General features: G+C 43.1%; 1 protein-coding gene across 2 annotated transcripts in view; it reads right to left on the bottom strand.

Annotated features, from left to right (window-relative positions):
• SOBP (sine oculis binding protein homolog) overlaps positions 1-10835 on the bottom strand; it is a 112806-nt gene that overhangs the window by 15135 nt on the left and 86836 nt on the right. The gene's annotated exons all lie outside the window — the stretch shown is intronic.

The raw sequence follows: 10835 nt of genomic DNA, 5'->3' as shown, positions 1-10835 counted from the left end.
GAGTGTGTTATTTCAAAATGGCATCACAAAGCAAAAAGCATCATTGATTCTTTGCCCTTCGTTCCAAGGAGAAACTTGGAAAAAGTTAGGATATTTGTGTAAGGTTCGAATAGTCCCAATTTGTGATGTTTCAGCAAGCTGGAATTATTTTCTGAGCTGTTTGCCCACTCTTGTGTACAAGTCACTTTGAGTAAAACTTCTTGGCAAGCAAGAACCTGTTTAACAAGTTTCAAATACTACAGCAAAAAGTTTGCATCACAGGCTCAATTTTGTTTTGTTTCTCTGCTTTCCATTTAATCCTTTTCTGTGTTGCTATTGGTGTGGTGAAGGCATAGCCAATTTTTTTTTAAAATAAGGCTGCAGAACTAATTAAGCTGTGAAAGGTTTTCCCAGTTGTAAACCACTAGACACCAAAGTTCAAAAAATAGTCATTCTAGGCTTCAGAATCCATTACTTCAGAGAAATTATTGTGATTTCATTAACACATTAATTTTGCAACACCAACAGCTCTCACAGATGGTGAAGACATGATCTACAATTCAAATATGACTCTTGTTTGCACAAATGCCTTTCCTTCATATGGCATTTTAAACAAGAATTAATATGAGTAATCTTGCCATAGCTATAAACAGATAAACAGATGTCAGATTTTTCAGTGCCTCACTTTTTTGACAGAATTTTACACACACAAACCCCCCCCTCTCCCCCCCCGATTTTTGTCATTTACATTAGTTCTCAAAATACTTCACTGACAGAGATTTTCAGTGCTTTCTATCAGCATGTTGAGCCTATGACCATGTCAGAATATATCCTGGTATTGTTTGTTCTGCCTTTTCCAAATAGCCCATATTAGCTTGTTTTGAAATGACTATATCTTTTGTACAAAGGAAAAAAATACACTAAAAACCCCAAAGAAGACTATGATTGTGAAAAGACTGCATTAAAAGGATAATTAATTTTAATAACTATTGGCCATATAAACAATTCAAAACAACATATGCTGGGCATCTGATTACCCATCTCATTTAACTCTCAGCTTTCCTTTAATATAAACAGTGGTGCCATTCTTGATTTTTCAGTAATATATCTTTAATGTATATATACACATACACACACTATATGCTATGGCTATTAGCCCATTTAACTCCTCAAGCTTTTGGCTATCCCGTCAGGTTGCTGTTTACCTCCCTCCTGCTCCCCTCCCTATTCACACACTCACACATGCACACACTCCCTCTCTTTTATCCCAACATTTAAATCAAGCTAAATAACCAACTGAGAAGTAGCAACTACTAGGTCACCCCTGAAGTTTGGGAATGCAGGACCCAGATTTTTAGCTTGGCCATACAGACAATGTGCCCCGTGAGATAAAGCAGAGGGGGCGCTGGTGCTGCTTGGTGCATGTGGCATCGGCACGGGTGTAATTCCAGCATGATGCCCCATTGCAAGAAAGGAAATTTCCCAGTGCAAACAAGTCCAGCCCTGCATTGAACACACAGTGACAGTGTCACACCCTAAAAGATGTGGACAAAAAGGCTGTCAAATGCACAGAACTGTTGAGATAAATGTCTGCACTGCCATGGTGCATGCTTCCCCCCCAAGTGTGAGGCAGAGGGGAAAGCGGGAGTGCAGAAAGCAGGGCAAAGAGGGGGCAATCCCACTTCCAACAGCTCCTGGATTTTACCAGGTATCAGCTCTCCATCTGCTCCCCACAGGAAGGCTCAGTGGCCATCACAGACAGCCCTGGAGCTTGTGCTGCAAACAGTGCAAACACACAGCAGTGGGCACCGAACCATCCTGCGTATTTGGCATGGGTATGGGTTTTGCCACCCACCTGGCAAGTCAGCACACATGATGGAAATATCCTATAATCAACCTCCTGAAATTTTCTGGTTTGCCATTGTTTTCGAAGCAGACAAAAGGGAAATTTGTGAGTCTACACCACGAGGTAATGAGATACTATTTAACTCAGTGGAGCTGCTGAATTTACCTTTAAGTCATTTCTGAGCAAGAGCTCACTGCTGTAGCCACAAAATGCTATCTATTTTGCATGTATGGAATTGGGATGTACGCCAGCACACTCCTCCTGCTGCTTGCAGAGTATGCTCTTGCCCCAAGGGCTGGCAAAGATGCAGAGGGTCTCCACATGTACCCCAGGAGCTGCACAAAGAGGTACTAGGAGCTCCCAGACAGCTCCTGAGGCAGGCTGGGGCAGGATGAAGCCCACCCTGGCCCATCACCATCTATTTGCAGTGGAAAGACAAGGAGGAGACTGGCCTCAGAGGCGCCTGCAGTAAAGGATGGAGCAGGACTTCAGATGCAGCTGCAGTGAAGACTTGCTTTTCCTTTGGGACAAGGAAGTAAACCACCTTGTAAGCCTGCTGCCAAAGTGCCTGAGAAATATGAGAGACTAAACGCAGTCCCCTTATGTTTCTAGGAAGAGCCCCATCCATGACCTTAATTAAAGGGACTGAAAGAGAAATACAGCCCCACAAAAAATTGTGGCATCTTTTCTAATAATTTAATTTTATTAGTTAGCATTTGAAAAATTCAGTGAAGCACTTCACTGTATCATTGCTGTATTGATTTGTTTATCTCCAGTGGGCCCCTATGTCTCTCCTGGCTAAACAAATATTTTCTCTTCCTTGGTAAAATATTTAGAAATCCTGCTTACAAATTCTCTACTGATTTCTCCTGTTTTCAATAATTCACTGAGGAACGAGAAACTCTGAAGTACGCCTGCCTCACTCACATATTGATCACAGACCCTTCTGTATATTTTATCACTGGACGAAATTAATTAAAACCACAGAAATTAAAGGCAGCAAATCTGTTCTTCTGAATATATTGCATAGACCAAATATTCAATAATTATCTCATTGATTTCATACAATATCTCAAAGTGTTGAAGATACGACATCAAAAATGAAAAATGTCCATCTTCCACAATCATGTATTTCATAATTTTCTTCTGTTTTTTTCTTCCTTCCTTTCTTTTTTTACATAAGCAATCTGTCTGTGCTGCTTAGTTAAGATAAAATGAATAAAAATGTGGGACTCATATGCAGGTAATGTGATGCCTCACAATACCATACTAAAAGGCAGAAAAACGGTCTCTACAACAACGAGGAAATTACTGGAGGAGAAAAAAAATGTCACTTAAGAATTAATGAATCAAGTCTGTCTTACAGAATTGATCATTTAAGATGAGGTCAATGAATTTCTGATACAAATGGCTATATCACTAGAGGTAATAAAATGGAGCAATATCATTCATTTTATATCTAACTAATGACATGCTCGGAGTAATTACAGATTTCTTCTAAAAGCCTACACTGATTAGTTCAGATGTGATAGGTGAAACATATCTATCTTTCCATTCAATAAAATAACATTTTCTTCTCTGTAAAACACACAGCTGATGTCTTATTTTTTTAAGTACTTGCATTCTGTACAGAACATGACTGTTCTTCACAACCAGCTCAGGATTCTCTGCTCATGTGTTCCTTGTCGTTCCCTTTTCCTGCCTCATCCCTTCCCTTCATTGTACAACCGAGAGAAGAGCTAAACTGTTGCACAGTGCTTGTTAATGCTGCACATTGGATTTTGCAGTGCTTACACATGGGAGCTGCTCCCTGGGTTTCAGTGGGATTAGTCACAAGCATTAATGTTGTAGGATCACATTTGGAGGGCCTGACCCGGCACCAGTGGAAAACAATGAAGAGACTCCTCTTTAATGCAATCCATCAGCTTTGGGTCTGTTGCTTAACACTGGCCCCTGCTCACCCTGGAGTCATCAAGAGCTTTGTTCCCAACCTCAACAGCAGCAGAGGCATGGACAGGGATTTTGGAAGGAACTGCGGAAAAAATACCCGGGAAGAAAATAAATGCTGTGAGTCTGAGTTACAGACATTCCCAACAAACACAGGCAAAGCCACCATTTTGTACATTTCTTCCAACAGGACGTTGGACCAGCAGTGGTATCACTGACAATAAGCGTGAACATTTCTGAGATAGAGGGTCAAAACTTGCAAGATGCTAACTGATCCCCTATGCACCTTCATCTACCTTGGAAAACACTTCCAGGGACTGCTCTGGGGCAAGCACACTTCACACCATGAATGCCAGAACATGAATCCTGAATGACATAAAGATCAGTAATAAGATAATGGCCTATCTCATTCAGCTGTAACGCAACAACCCTCAAGAAGATTAAATTTACCTAACTGGGGCATAGCCAAGGCTAAACAACAGAATGAACATTCCTTCAGTACATTTAATGTATTTATATTTTAGTGGCGGGTTGCCAGTGTGCTACTTATAAGCTCAGTGACTTGGTATCATTTATCCGCTTTCCTGTGAAACACACAGCAATCTACACCAGGAGACAACTCAGAAGACACTGCATCAGCAGAAACACAGCTCATGCCCGATACGGGAACACCAAGGAAGCTGGGACTGAGGGATCCTGTAACACTCAGATGCCTCTAATACAAAGAGGGGAAATAAAGCCATTCCTGTTGGCATCCATATCTTTATTTTGATAGAATCATCCAAAGTGGAATCCAGACATGGCTACGAGGCCGCCTTGCAGGCACAACACAGGATCCTGCTGTGCCTAAAAGGGCTGCACTCGGGCTTTGGGCACCAGGTAATTAATACTTAAATCAATTTGCTGTCAAATGCAGGCACAAAGTTCACACATTGGTGCAGTCCACCACTAACCTTTGAAGAATAATCTAGTATCAGACACTACTTCATTAAGAAATACACTTGGCAAAACCTGTTTGCAGAGGTATTTACATCAGCCTGAGAGAAACCAGGAACAAGGAGCAATGGAAAAAACCCTGCTGCGATGAAAGAGAGCCTGTGCCTCTTACACAGTACTTTGGACTAGTATCAGCTCCATGGTAAAGCTTAGCAAGAGGACAGAAGGTGGTCACTAGGGCAAAAATGTGCCATTTTCAGCTTCTCCAGAACCAGAGGGTGGCTGACAAAGCCCCTCTCCTTGCTCAGGAGAGCACCACTGGGGGACACCTTGCACGAGGGAGGGCTGAATCACATCTGAGGACCAGGCTTTTATCAAAGATGTTGAACAGATGCTGAAGATTATAAAAGCCTCGCTTCTTGGCATAAAATCCATGTATTCGACTTTGCTGAGTGGTTCCTACTTCCTTTTCTCACTGTGGTATCCAACTGCTGTCTCTTTATATACATTCAGGCATATGTTCTGGCTTCACGAACACCACTGCACATTTCCTATATCCTTTTCTGGCTCTGGTTGCCTTTCCTTTTAGCCCAGACTGGTCCTGGAAAGGTCTGGGAAGTTCCCTGAAGTTTCCAGTACTGCCACCCAGCCAGAATGTGCGAGCCATGGGGGCAGAGGCTGCCACCCCAAAAGCCACAAGGTGAGGAACAACGCCTCTCCCCTGCTCACCCTCCTGCCCTGCAGCCAAGTGAGAACCCAACACACCAGCCACATGTTTTACAGCAAGGGCTCAAGTTTTTTGAAGTCTGCCAAACATTGGACACAGCAAAAATCTAGAAATTAGGAAGTGGCTTGAAACACACATACAGAGGTTTCTAGTATAGAGCCAAATGAGTCACAACTAGCGTTGTAACACACAGCTCAGTCAGACCCTTTGCAGAACACACAGCAGCCACTGACTGCAGCACGGACACCAAGGCACCTTGACACCCAGGCCACCTCACAAGGCTGTGAGCACTCCTGGCAGGACACTAGGGGAAAATTCAGTCTATCAGAAGGAAAGAAACCTAGATCTGTGTGTCCTGCAGGACTGTGTGCCTAACTATCTCTAAAGGAGTGTGAAACCTCTCTCCACTGTCCTTGACAGCTCTCCAAGATTATTGGGCAATGTGGCTGTCTGCACCCTCCCTTCTTTTCTCCATTTATCCATCGACAAGGCTTCTCTTCAGAGCAGGTCACCTACAAGGTAATCCCCTCATAGATCCCAACTGCAATGCTAATCCCACAAATGGCCCTGCTTCTGCAGTCTGTTGCCTGATCAAGAAGAGAGAAACTTTGGGGCAAGAGCTGTACCTCAAGTGTTAATGTATCCAACACTTGCAAGCACAGAGAAGCTGTGGCGCCAGTAAGGCTCTGGGTCAGACTGAGACCTCCTGCAAACATCAATTTGGGTCTGTACCACTTTTCACCTCTTCTTCTGCTCACCTTCTGAGGGTAACCCCCCCTGCAGAACAGCGCCTCAGGAATCAAAGCCCCCACGGGGCACAGTTCTTAGCACACACACTGATTTGTTTGACATAAAGATTGTTCCAAGGCATTAAAGTTCCCTTTTAGCATTTCCTGACTCAGAAAAAGACAAATATGAAGAAGAGCAAGGTAGACACACTGCCATGCCAATTGGGAAGGTGGGCAGGTGAAGATCTGCAGAAGGACACGGCCATTCTCAGAACAATGGGGTCAGAGTGAGGAACAGGGGGGGAATATTTTCCACCCAGAGATGATGGAAAATGACAAACTCATTTGAGAGGTAAGCAATAATCAGCATAATATCCAAATGCTCTTGTGCTTTTTTCACAGCTAATTGAGTTATCACAAAAGGTATCCAGCTGCCAGCACCCAGCGCCAAGAGATAGAGTGGGTGCAGCCTTGCCAGAAGCCGCACAAGTCGCTGCCGCTCACCAATGTGTCCCACATTTCCCTACTTGATCCTCCTCCAAAATGCCCATGCTCAGGCTTCCTCCTGAGACTGACTGGGTAGCCTGGGGCACAGCCACTGCCTGAGCAGGGTGTGCAGGGGTCTGCATGTCCAGCACTGCAGCCGCTGCGTGCTGGCCCATGGGGCTGGGGGCTTTGTCTGGGGGTCCCCGGCAGGCAAGCAGACTGTCCCTGAAGGGGGAGGGCAGTTCACAGCATCTTCTTTGAAGACAACTATGACTAAGTCCCTGCCTCAGCTGTCATGACTGGGAACTGATGCTCTTTCACTACCAAATGTCAAACAATACTGTAACAGGCATAATCCGAAGTGTGGCTCTAAGCAGTTATCCAGCCTCGATCACCATTTTTGATGTCTTATTGTAAAACATTCAGCATGTTTATTGTGGCAAGATTTTTCTATCCAAGATGGCTTGTGATAATTTTTTTATACTGATTGTTCCATTTGAATGGAGTGATTATTATAAAAAACAAAAAGAATCATTCCAGCTGAAACCTGCTGCGAAGGAACCCCGAGGCAGGCTCTAACACACTGTGAATGTGGTTACAATATAGCTCATAGCGATGCTAGGTGTGAAGGAAAACAGATTTTTACAATGTTTGGAGCTTTGTGTAAAAACAGTTGACAAAACAGAACACTGCAGTTGCCTACAACTTAAAACTGTCCTGTGACAAGTTTCTCTCTGTTCAAAAGATACCAAAGCTTGCCTCCCTGATTGTTTTTTCTTTCCCTGATGTTACCCTCCTAAATGCATTGTCCTTTCAAAAGTCTTCACAAGTTTTCTGAGTGAATACTGACTTTATGTCATTTAAACGCAAGACTCACTCTGTCTCCATTTTTCATCCTAATTATGCAAAAGTCTAAGCCACATGAAGCATAAGGAGAAAATAGAGTTATTTGGTAATTAATGGCTAATGATAAATTGATTTCATTTTTTGAATCATTGCAGTTGTCAACTGTGGTATTTAAAGCATAGTCTTTTCAAAGGCCTTGGGTTCCTTTGTGTTGGGGGGCTTTTTAATGTTCCCAGTCAAAAAGAAAAAATGTGAGTTATGCTAATGCCCGGTGGAAATCCAGGTTGGGTCTTGTTTCATCCGAGTGGCTACATATTTGATTTTGTATGTAAACAGCTGAGCTCCATGTTTTCAGCTTCAGTCTGAGGCTTTGAAATCATGGGAGGAACTTTGGATCTAAAACCACTGGTGAAGCCCAAAATATGGTGGGCGAAACTTCAGGGAAAATGAATGTAGTGTGAGGTGGGGCTTGCCAAAAAGGAAGTTCTTCTCCCCAGAAATGTTCCTGGCTAAAATAACACAGAATGACAATAACAGCATTTAAATCTAAAATCTTTAATGTAAGGGTTTTACAGGAGTGCTGTACAAGAGCTGATTAAAAGGCATGTCTGCATGGCTGTTTCAGTACTGGCCAAGTCCACCACTGCAGAAGTCCTAAATAAAATTAATGTGATGCAGAAGATAAAAGGAGGGTAAGAGCAGGAGGGAGAGCTGGGGGTTAAATGCCCTCAGTAGGTCAGACAGTCTGTCTCACAAAGACTCACATTTCAGAAGCATATAAAGAACACCTCAGTCTGAATGCCCTTTCCAAAAGGGCATGCCATGGGTTTCCCATGCCTGGGAAACCTCATCCCACACCAAGTGCATTGACCTTTGAGCATAAGTGTGTCATGAAAGAGTCTGTGGGGCAGAGTAAACCAGAGCTCAAGCCATCAAGTCCCACACTCAACTCCTGAGATCTCATCAAGCCTCATCACACAGAAAGGCCAAGAAGCAGTTCCCCTTCCAGGCTTAACCTAGTCTGACAGGAGACCATTCAACTGCATCTGTAGCCATCTTCCTGGCAAGCATAATTTGGGGGATCTGTGGAGTCAACTGAGTGTCTCCACCACGCTACTTATGGCCCTTAGCTCATGGGTGGCAGTGTGAGAAGCCAGCTTGGCAGAGCAGTAGCTCAAATGTATTGCTGGTCAGTCAAGCAGTTTGATTTGGATTATGTAGGCACTGGTCACCTTGATGTTCAACACTTGATTTGCAGGCCAACACTTCTCATGATGTGCACTCCCCAAATCCGCTGGTCCTGAAATGATCTGGGAAACAACTCAGCAGCCAGAGACAAGAACTACATCGAGCAGGTGAAGCTGGGAGTCTTGGTGAACTACAGCCTGTGCCTTTCCACAACAGGAGGCTTTGCTTTATGATCCTTAAGCTGTTAGTGCCCCAGCAAGAGCTTCACTTTTTCCTAAAGACAACACAAATGAACTTCATCAAACTGCTGTCACTAAAGCTGTGCAAAGTATCAGCAGTGGGAAGCACTGCAAACAGCTTGAGAACAGGACAAGAAATGTTGGCTTTGAACATTCAGGAAGTCATAAGAAAGAAATCAAAGCTAGCATCTGGAAAAACATTTCTGGGGCTTAGAAATACTTCCTCAGAGTGTCCAGGCCCTGTTGTCTCTTTGGGGCAAGCAGGGGAAGGTTGCAGTAGGAAATACCCTCCTTCCTCTTCCTCAGAGAGTGGAAATGCATTTCTTTCCTCAGAAGGACATTTACTTGCATGTCCTTGGAGAACTTTCTGCATAATCTACATTTCCACATGTTCAGCTACAGGAGGCAGCAGAGCAGCTTCTTCATCCTTGGGATGGCCAAGCTGCAGAGTCCCACCAGTGCCCAGGCAGAGAACTGTTCATAGGACAGACAACAGGGCCAGCACTTCAGTCATGCCAGGGACTCCTCACTCCTACACAGGGACTGCAGAGATCCTGCTCCCTTCAAGAACTGGACTAAACATCAGTCACAGAAGGTTTCTTCTGCAGAGCAGCTGCCAACAAGTGCAGTGAGGAAGAGCCTGTATGCACTAGGCATTGCAGCATTCCCTGCACCCAGCTCCAGCAACAAGGAAAAGAAAGGGAGCAACTGACATTGCAAATTCTTCTATCAAATTCTTTTGAGAAATATAGATGCTGCTAAGCAATGAAAAGCTTAAGGGTAAAAATGAAAGGGGCACTTTACTAGGCTCAATCATTATCTCACTGATTGACCAAAATCTTTCCAAATGAGAAATCTCCGCCTTTAGGAATCTCATGCGACCAAGTCTGCAGATGACTTCAGATGAAGATTTACATTCTCTAATTAATTCACTTCTTTATTCAGTATCTGAATAAACATGTTCACTCTTCTTGTTTCCTGATCAAAACTTTATTCTGATAGTATGGCAGACATGAGGTGGAAAATTACTCATCTGTCTAGAATTTATATCTAGTAATATCTTATATGTATTTTTTCCCAGTATATTTTCTTTTTAATATTCAAGAGAATATAAAAATAACAATAAAACCCCCTCTGTTATGACTCCAGTTGCTCACAGATTGGTTGACACAACTATAAGTGTAATAATGAGGAGGTTTGAGGGGCAGGTTAATGTTTTTTGCTAACATATAATGCTTTTAGCCTAAGGCATTGCTGGAGGCCAATACCACTTCACCTGAAACCAAAATCACCACTGAATGGTCATTAAATCACTCAGAGTTAAATGTAGTATTACTGGGTCTAGAGAATAGTAGTGTCATCCAGATTTGAAATTTCATTAGTCCATAGAATAGGAAGCAGAAATGCAATCTGAAACCTTGGGAAATCTTTATTTACCTGTAATGAAGGGTTCCAAGTCAAATTTCTCCCTCACACCTATTGCCGTTTTACAGTGGCATAACTCTCTCAGACTGGTGTGCTGCATCTTCTGATTTATGCTTGTACAAGCAAGAAGTGTACAGAATTCAAGTCTTTGGATGCTTTGAAAAAAAATATATGTGTGTGTGTGTGTGTGTGTGCGTATATGTTTGTTTTCCCCTATCCATATAGCTCAGGGATCTTCAATTTTTATTCTTACATGTTAATCTTTATCACGCAATAATTTTTACAGGCCAGGACCCACTACACTGGGTGCTCTAACATATACATGGCCGCAGCATGGGCTGCAGCAGAACTGGCTGGGTCTCACAGTCTACCTGATGCAGATTCCCTGCATGTTTCACCACCTTTCCCAAACACATAAAAATCCTAGAGGGACTGCATCATCTGCTGACTTGAAAAAATAATGTTAAGGAAAGATTGACTTGATTAGG

This window comes from Corvus brachyrhynchos, unplaced genomic scaffold (assembly GCF_000691975.1).
Source record: "Corvus brachyrhynchos isolate BGI_N302 unplaced genomic scaffold, ASM69197v1 scaffold14, whole genome shotgun sequence".
Lineage (NCBI taxonomy): Eukaryota > Metazoa > Chordata > Aves > Passeriformes > Corvidae > Corvus > Corvus brachyrhynchos.
Note: the sequence above shows the minus strand (reverse complement) of the source record. Positions and strands in the feature narration are given on the sequence as shown.